The following is a 10000-nucleotide window of genomic DNA, read 5'->3' as shown; positions in this document are numbered from 1 at the left end:
GCTATACAAGAGATAGAAACTCATGTCCAAGAACAAGAGGGAACTGGCTCAGCAGAGGAAAAAAAATCCCTGTGGTACTATAAGGTACTAACAAACGAAAAACCAAACAGCTAAACTAAAATAAAAATACCAGGCAGCAGCAACCAGATGAAAAACGGCACGGACTGTTTATTCCAGATATTCAAAGTGAGCGCTTTCGGCTGCAATAATATACAGCCTTCCTCAGACAAAGTACAAAGCCCCAGCATTACACTGGGCTTAAATAATAATAATTCAATCCACTTCAGCTGACCCAAACAATTAGCAAATTAACAAATTGACAAATTAACAATAAATAAAGCTTTACATAATTAATATTACTCCTACACATTTCATATGTAATTATATAACTAAATAAAAAACATTAGTATGAATATCAGATAAAATAGGATAAGACACATTGATTTAAATTTAATATATGATATGTAAAAACCACTCAACATGCATATAAGTATAAATATATATGTGTATGCATATTATACTTATATTTAGATTTAAATGTAGATATGACTATAAAAAAAACACCAACCATATAATTTAATAACCTTACTAAGAAGGCGATATTGCCTACTAATTTATCTACGTAAGGCTTTTAATTTTAAAATACACTTAATAGAGGCAACATCATTTAGCCCTGGTGGAAACTGTGCAGATGTTCTAACTTGCCAGAACAGCTCCTGCTCTTCTAAATGGAGCTGCCAGGGCCCACCTCTAATATCAGTGTTTACCTGATGGATAACAGAAAATAGGAAACTATGTTCTGGATATTCAAGAATATGCCTAGCTAATGCGTTTGTCAAATCATTCCTTCCTAAGGCATATAAATGTTCATAAATTCGTTTTCTCAGTTTCCTCTCTGTTTTGCCAATGTAAAAGGAAGGACATTTTTCACAAACAGCGACATAAACCACCCCACTTGACTCACAGTTAAAGTTTCCTTGGATAGAAATATTAATTTATTAATATTGATTTTACTACAAGCTACAACATATTTACACTGGCTACACATTCCACATTTTTGCAAACCAAATATTTTTTGTTTACTAGAATTCCTACTTTTTTCCACAATTGCCTTTAAGTTGGGACCCCTTCTATATGCAAACGTTGGATGCGTGCCCAAAGTTTTAGCTAATGCTCTATCTTCCAAAATGATATTCCAATTTTTAGTCAATATATCCCTAATCGCCTGGAAGTCAATGCTATACATGAACAAAAAAGTAATATTGTTTGATACCAAATCATTATTATTATTGTTTGTGCCCAACTTAGTCAACCTATCCAATAATGTACCTCCCAACAATGGCTTAAAGTGACTATTTTGTCTTTTGGTCTGCACTTCCTCTTGTAACTGTTTTATTAGATTATATGGATAGCCTCTACACAGGAACATTTTGCCTATATTATCACATTCTCTAAGAAAGTCAGCCTCCTCTGATATCATCCTGGCAGCCCTAACAAGCTGTCCTTTAACCACACTTCTTTTTTGATGGATAGGGTGACAACTTGAAAAGTGAAGGTAACTATTCGAATGAGTTGGTTTTCTATGAATAAAAGATTTAAACTTGTTGTTAACCCTATCCTTAGATATAGTTACATCTAAAAAATGCATTTCTTCCATACTCATAGAGTATGTAAACTCCAAAAAGTCAGTCATCATTGAAATGCTGTCTATGAAGTCAGAAATTAGATCTGGTGAACCATTCCAAATAAAACACATATCATCTTGGTATCTTGTATACCAAGTGACATGTTGTTGATATAATTCATTATTAAACAAAAATTCATGTTCCCAGAATGCCATTACACTATTAGCAAAACTACACCCGCATGGTGACCCCATGGCGATTCCAGTATTTTGTAAATAAAATTGATTCTTAAACATTAAAAAATTATTTGATAAAACAATTTCCAGGAGGGTCTCCACAACATACATCTGTACAGAAGTAGCATTTTTAGTAAGCATAAAATTCCTGGTCCAATCTATACCAAGTTGGTGTGGAATTACAGTGTATAGGTCTTTTACATCTACTACCAGAAACACATACTCTGAATTATATCCGATTTTACTAAAATTTTCCAAGTAGTCCCAGGAATCTTTACATATCTGGGGTTCCCCTTGTAACAACGGCTTAAGTATCCCATCCACAAACTTCGCACAAGCATAAGTAATAGATCCTCTCCCATCAACTATAGGCCGAAATGGGGGATCTACTAAATTTTTATGAATTTTCGGTGTACGAAATATAGTGGGAATTTTTGGGGCTGGCATGGATAGAAAGTGAAAGTTGTTACAATCAATACTTCCTTCCAAAAATAAATCATCCAAGATACCCCTAATTTTCCTATAGGCTCCATTTATCTCATTAAGACTGGAAATCGAGTATATGTCAGACTGCAGATGGTTTAACATCTTTTTATCATATAAATATTCATCCATAAACACCAGCCCCCCTCCCTTGTCTGATTTCATGACTCTAACCTTACAGTCAGATAACAAAGCAATAAATGCCAGTTCATTCCTAGAGATGTTACTTGTTTTTTTGTTACTTACAGCAGAACAATTATTATTAAGCTTAGATCTTAAATCTATTTCACAGACTTTTTCAAATAAATTAAAAATGCAATTCAATGGCGGATTAAACACACTTGATACTCTCAAAGTGTTACAAAGGGCAGGTGTATTACCTAAAGAAACTGCTAAATTCAGTTTCCTAACGAATAATTTTAGGTCTATGATAGTCTTAACCAAATCGCCCCTTCTGTCAGGGACAAAAGACAGCCCTTTTGAAAAAAATTCAACAACTGGTTGGTCAACAGTCAAAACCGTGTAGTTGTAAATTTTAAAATCACAGTTTTGGCTTGTGAGAACTGTAGGCCCCATTATTGGAGGAAGCATCATCTCCTCCATTGATTCCGTCTCTTCCTCCTCTGTGGTTGACCCCCGTAGTTGGACCTGGTGTTGTTGTTCATATGTCTGTTGTTGTCCCTGAGACAATCCTGATTACTGTCATTTTGTTCATGTGTATAGTTCAGATTTTGGTTATTGGTATTATTGTTAGTATTGGAGTTATTGTTGGTTTGGTTGCGAATACGTTCGCTCCTATGAACTACAGTTTGCTCTTGATTTTCAATGTTATCAGTAGGGGTAGCTACCTGATTGTCAGCCTCTCTATTAAATGAATTATACCCTATTGATGGTGGAGGGGGATAGGCTTTGTTATTTTTATAGTCATAGAGGTCTCTGTCCATTTTACGTTTTTTATTACTAGCCATTTTCCTCATAGATGCCTCTATACTAGAAAAAATCCTTAAATAATCATATTTATACCATGGAAAGTCGCTATCTTGCGTTAATCCAGTCTCCAGTACTTCAAGTTCATCTATAAGTACTGTGATTTCACAATTATAAAAATTGATTAAGGATGACAAAAAGTCGAAGCCCTGTGTATCAAAAAGGGCTAACAACTCTTTGTGAAATACTGAATTGTTCACTAAACCTGCAGTATAGAGCCATTGACGTAGTCCCTTAGGAACCACTTTTTTAGATATACATTCTTGCAAATAGGCAACTTCTAGTTGCAGTTTCTTGCATCTAAACAGTTTTTGATCAAACATATTAAGTTTGTCCACAAAGTTACTCACCGCTCTTTCTTGGTCTACCATGTTTCCATTATGGTTAACTAAGACTCCAAAAAAAATCTTTCTTACTCAGAAAAGATGCCATAGAAGGTATGGTGGTTATAGTATTGCTATCGTTTAAAATCCTTGGCGACTGATGTCCTCGTTCTAGTGTGGCTTCCCCATTAGCCCTACAAATGCTAGCATTAGTATTGGGATGTTCAGGTGCTCTATTACTGAGCTGAAGTGGCAACGGATTTCCTTGACGTGTTACAGGAAGTGCAGCTACAACAAAATCCCCCCTAGCATCATCGGGGGCTCCAGAAGCAATCCTGGAGGCATTAGCCTCCACTTTTTGTGATAAATCTTCCACTCTCGTTAGTAGAAGATTAATCAGGATAGTTAGGTTACCCAGCTCTTTTCCTTCATCAGCTTTACTAGTAGCGTTAATTATATTAGATGAACTAGTGTCTCGCTCTTCATCCTGCGAGAAAAGCGATTGTGTAGCAGTCCTATTATGCCCATTATCCATGCAAGGCGTAGCGTTGCTGCTAGGCATATCGAAGTGAAACTAACAAACGAAAAACCAAATAGCTAAACTAAAATAAAAATACCAGGCAGCAGCAACCAGATGAAAAACGGCACGGACTGTTTATTCCAAATATTCAAAGTGAGTGCTTTCGGCTGCAATAATATATTTTCTGTTATCCATCAGGTAAACACTGATATTAGAGGTGGGCCCTGGCAGCTCCATTTGGAAGAGCAGGAGCTGTTCTGGCAAGTTAGAACATCTGCACAGTTTCCACCAGGGCTAAATGATGTTGCCTCTATTAAGTGTATTTTAAAGTTAAAAGCCTTACGTAGATAAATTAGTAGGCAATATCGCCTTCTTAGTAAGGTTATTAAATTATATGGTTGGTGGTTTTTTATAGTCATATCTACATTTAAATCTAAATATAAGTATAATATACATACACATATATATTTATACTTATATGCATGTTGAGTGGTTTTTACATATCATATATTAAATTTATATCAATGTGTCTTATCCTATTTTATCTGATATTCATACTAATGTTTTTATTTAGTTATATAATTACATATGAAATGTGTAGGAGTAATATTAATTATGTAAAGCTTTATTTATTGTTAATTTGTCAATTTGTTAATTTGCTAATTGTTTGGGTCAGCTGAAATGGATTGAATTATTATTATTTAAGCCCAGTGTAATGCTGGGGCTTTGTACTTTGTCTGAGGAAGGCTGTATATTATTGCAGCCGAAAGCGCTCACTTTGAATATCTAGAATAAACAGTCCGTGCTGTACTATAAGGTACTCCCAGACAAAACATGTGTGGCCCAAACAAACAAATTAGAGATCTCATCAAATCTTCCAAAGCTAATTATGAAACAAAAATAGCTTACCTAATCACAAGGCATTCTTTAACTACATCCAAAATCTAAAAGGGAATATCCAGGTATGGGCTGAACTGGTTGTGGGTGGCACCACCCATGCTCAACTTAAGATAATAGCCAACCTGCTAGCTGAGAAGATTGGAGCATACTTCATCCCCATGCCCCTTAGTCATTGCCAAAAGTATACCTACCACTGTTCCTCAGCCTACCATCTCAAGACAGCAGGTCATCTCAGTGCTCTGCAAGGCCAAAAACACAACATCAGTGGGACCAGGCAACATCCCAGGCTGTCTTTTAAACAAACTAAAACATGACCTAGCAGGCCCACTTGGATCCTTTGTTTAACTGCAGCCTGCAAACTGGCTATATTCCAGTGGAATGGAGGACAGCAACTTTAATCCCTTTGTACAAAGGGGACCATCAACTTGACCCTATGAATTATAAGCCCATAAGCTTGACTAGCCTTATCTGGAAGACCAAGGAAAGAATCAATATGGATCTTTTAACAAGGACATTGGTAATCTCCAGACTCTAGACATGGCCCAACCCAGTTTGGATTCATTAAATATAGTTCATGCTTGTTAAACATGGTTGACTTTTTCAAGAAAGTCACCAAAGTCCTGGACGAGGGAAAGACAGCGCATACCACATTTCTTCACCTAACAAAGGCATTTTACACAATCCCCTCACTCAGGAATTATAGGGAAAGTCTCCTAATTAGGAATTAACCACTACATTACCATATGTGTAACTAACTGGGTTACCGACAAGACACATACTGCCAAAGTGGTTTCTGTGCTGGGCCCCTTACTGATTAGAACTTATTTCTCAGAAGTCCAGGCAAACTTAGACATCCTGTGGCTAACCAAATTCATTGATGATTGTAAATTGGGAGTAGTCATTGAGCCCCACAATGATGTTAATATACTGCAGACAGGGTTAACATGGACAAATGATTGGTGCCCAAGCCACAGATTAAAGCTAAATGCATAAAAATGAATTATTATTCTTTTGGGAAAGCTAACGCCCCTGCTAATTACATTACAGACAGCACTCCGCAAAGTGTAGACCCAGTAGAAAGTGATCTGGATGCTCAGGTTGATGGCAATCTGAACTCTGACCACTATTTATCCACAATAGTAAGGAAATCCTGTTATGTGGCACATCTTATATGTAAAGCATTGCTTCTATATCTAAGGATGTTGTAGTCCCATTATACTCGACTCTCATCAGACCAATAATTGAATACATGCTCCCTTTAGCATGTACCTCACCAGGCACCTGCAACAATTGGAGACATCACAGAGGTCTCTCACCAAGAAATTACAGGGTACACAAAACAAGCCTTATGTGGAAAGACTGAAGGCCTGGTCACTGCATTCTGACTCCTACAGGTTGCTAAGGGTTGACCAGTGTCTAGCCTACAGTACAGTCTATTACCCAGCCCAGATGGAAATGCTACTCATTCATAAATCAGAATGCAAGAGGGTCACTCACTCCAGGGATCTTAACCTACCTATAACTTGAGCAGGTCATGCTGAAAAGATACATACATCTCCAAGAGACTGCCACTTCTCCCAGTTCATGTGAAACACAGCCCCTTCCTGACCCTCTTCAAACACAATATAGATCAATGGATGGTCGACCATAAATTCACTCCTGAGGTGGCATCCATGTCCGTCAAGGACAGAGGAAGTCAGTATTAACTACCATACTCCCTCACCTCTGTGAACTTCACTCACCTAACCATTGACAACTGGGGTAACTTGGGATAAATATGGCAAGGCTTGTAAGGGCTCTACAGCCTTTATCGTAGTAACCCTCTATGAACCTATGTCTTAAGTTTTGCCTAAGTTATTGTGTGTGTGTGTTTGTGTGTTTGTGTGTGTGTGTGTGTGTGTGTGTACATACACACATATATATATATATATATATATATATATATATATATATATATATACTTAAATACACACACACACATATATATATATATATATATATATATATTTATATATATATATATATATATATATATATATATATATATATATATAGAGAGAGAGAGAGAGAGAAAGAGATTTTATATATATATATATATATATATATATATATATATATATTTAGATATATAAAGACCGAGAGAGAAATACATAGATATAGATAGAGAAAAGACATAATATAGCTGCGTATCATTTTGTCAAAGGTAGTTTTTACTAAAAGAAAAAATTTAAGTACATATGACTGAAAGGCCATTTCATTGAACACATTCTACATGACATATATATAATAAAAAGCTCTTTCATCATATTGTGATATAAGATTTTGTTTGGATTGGTAATACTAATGTCTCCTAATGCTCATTCTGTTCCTGCTTCTAACTTTAATGTGCAGCTTACATTTCTATATCACTACTATTATACTAGTCAGCTCACAGTCATGTCACACACATACAAACACAAAATCTGTCCATTTACTTAACCTTTAACCTAATTCTTAAGCACTCACCCTTGCCAATGCACAATAAATAATATCTAATTACTTAACCCTTACCCCAACACCAAAACACCCACACTTGCCCGTACACACACACACACACACACACACACACACACACACACACACACACACACACACACTAACTCTGTCCCCTTACCTTACTAATACCTTAAACCTAAAATGTACACCAGATACAAAATCCAAGCCCGCCAGTTACTACTGCCAACCATTCAGAATTGACAGACAACGGTGTTCCCACAAACAGCCCTTTGCTCTGCAAGGCCAAAAACACAACATCAGTGGGACCAGGCAACATCCCAGGCTGTCTTTTAAACAAACTAAAACATGACCTAGCAGGCCCACTTGGATCCTTTGTTTAACTGCAGCCTGCAAACTGGCTATATTCCAGTGGAATGGAGGACAGCAACTTTAATCCCTTTGTACAAAGGGGACCATCAACTTGACCCTATGAATTATAAGCCCATAAGCTTGACTAGCCTTATCTGGAAGACCAAGGAAAGAATCAATATGGATCTTTTAACAAGGACATTGGTAATCTCCAGACTCTAGACATGGCCCAACCCAGTTTGGATTCATTAAATATAGTTCATGCTTGTTAAACATGGTTGACTTTTTCAAGAAAGTCACCAAAGTCCTGGACGAGGGAAAGACAGCGCATACCACATTTCTTCACCTAACAAAGGCATTTTACACAATCCCCCCACTCAGGAATTATAGGGAAAGTCTCCTAATTAGGAATGAACCACTACATTACCATATGTGTAGCTAACTGGGTTACCGACAAGACACATACTGCCAAAGTGGTTTCTGTGCTGGGCCCCTTACTGATTAGAACTTATTTCTCAGATGTCCAGGCAAACTTAGACATCCTGTGGCTAACCAAATTCATTGATGATTGTAAATTGGGAGTAGTCATTGAGCCCCACAATGATGTTAATATACTGCAGACAGGGTTAACATGGACAAATGATTGGTGCCAAAGCCACAGATTAAAGCTAAATGCAAAAAAATGAATTATTATTCTCTTGGGAAAGCTAACGTCCCTGCTAATTACATTACAGACAGCACTCCCCAAAGTGTAGACCCAGTAGAAAGTGATCTGGATGCTCAGGTTGATGGCAATCTGAACTCTGACCACTATTTATCCACAATAGTAAGGAAATCCTGTTATGTGGCACATCTTATATGTAAAGCATTGCTTCTACATCTAAGGATGTTGTAGTCCCATTATACTCGACTCTCATCAGACCAATAATTGAATACATGCTCCCTTTAGCATGTACCTCACCAGGCACCTGCAACAATTGAAGACATCACAGAGGTCTCTCACCAAGAAATTACAGGGTACACAAAACAAGCCTTATGTGGAAAGACTGAAGGCCTGGTCACTGCATTCTGACTCCTACAGGTTGCTAAGGGTTGACCAGTGTCTAGCCTACAGTACAGTCTATTACCCAGCCCAGATGGAAATGCTACTCATTCATAAATCAGAATGCAAGAGGGTCACTCACTCCAGGGATCTTAACCTACCTATGACTTGAGCAGGTCATGCTGAAAAGATACATACATCTCCAAGAGACTGCCACTTCTCCCAGTTCATGTGAAACAGAGCCCCTTCCTGACCCTCTTCAAACACAATATAGATCAATGGATGATCGACCATAAATTCACTCCTGAGGTGGCATCCATGTCCGTCAAGGACAGAGGAAGTCAGTATTAACTACTATACTCCCTCACCTCTGTGAACTTCACTCACCTAACCATTGACAACTGGGGTAACTTGGGATAAATATGGCAAGGTTTGTAAGGGCTCTACAGCCTTTATCGTAGTAACCCTCTATGAACCTATGTCTTAAGTTTTGCCTAAGTTATTGTGTGTGTGTGGTTGTGTGTTTGTGTGTGTGTGTGTATGTGTGTGTGTGTGTGTGTGTGTGTGTGTGTGTGTACATACACATATATATATATATATATATATATATATATATACTTAAATACACACACACACACACATATATATATATATATATATATATATATACAGAGAGAGAGAGAGAGAGAAAGAGATTTTATATATATATATATATATATATATATATATATATATATATATATATATATATGTTTAGATATATAAAGACAGAGAGAGAAATACATAGATATAGATAGAGAAAAGACATAATATAGCTGAGTATCATTTTGTCAAAGGTAGTTTTTACTAAAAGAAAAAATTTAAGTACATATGACTGAAAGGCCATTTCATTGAACACATTCTACATGACATATATATAATAAAAAGCTCTTTCATCATATTGTGATATAAGATTTTGTTTGGATTGGTAATACTAATGTTTCCTAATGCTCTTTCTGTTCCTGCTTCTAACTTTAATGTGCAGCTTACCTTTCTATATC

The sequence above is a fragment of the Protopterus annectens genome, chromosome 9.part0 (assembly GCF_019279795.1).
Source record: "Protopterus annectens isolate FY-2018-M chromosome 9.part0, PAN1.0, whole genome shotgun sequence".
Taxonomy (NCBI): domain Eukaryota; kingdom Metazoa; phylum Chordata; order Ceratodontiformes; family Protopteridae; genus Protopterus; species Protopterus annectens.
Note: the sequence above shows the minus strand (reverse complement) of the source record.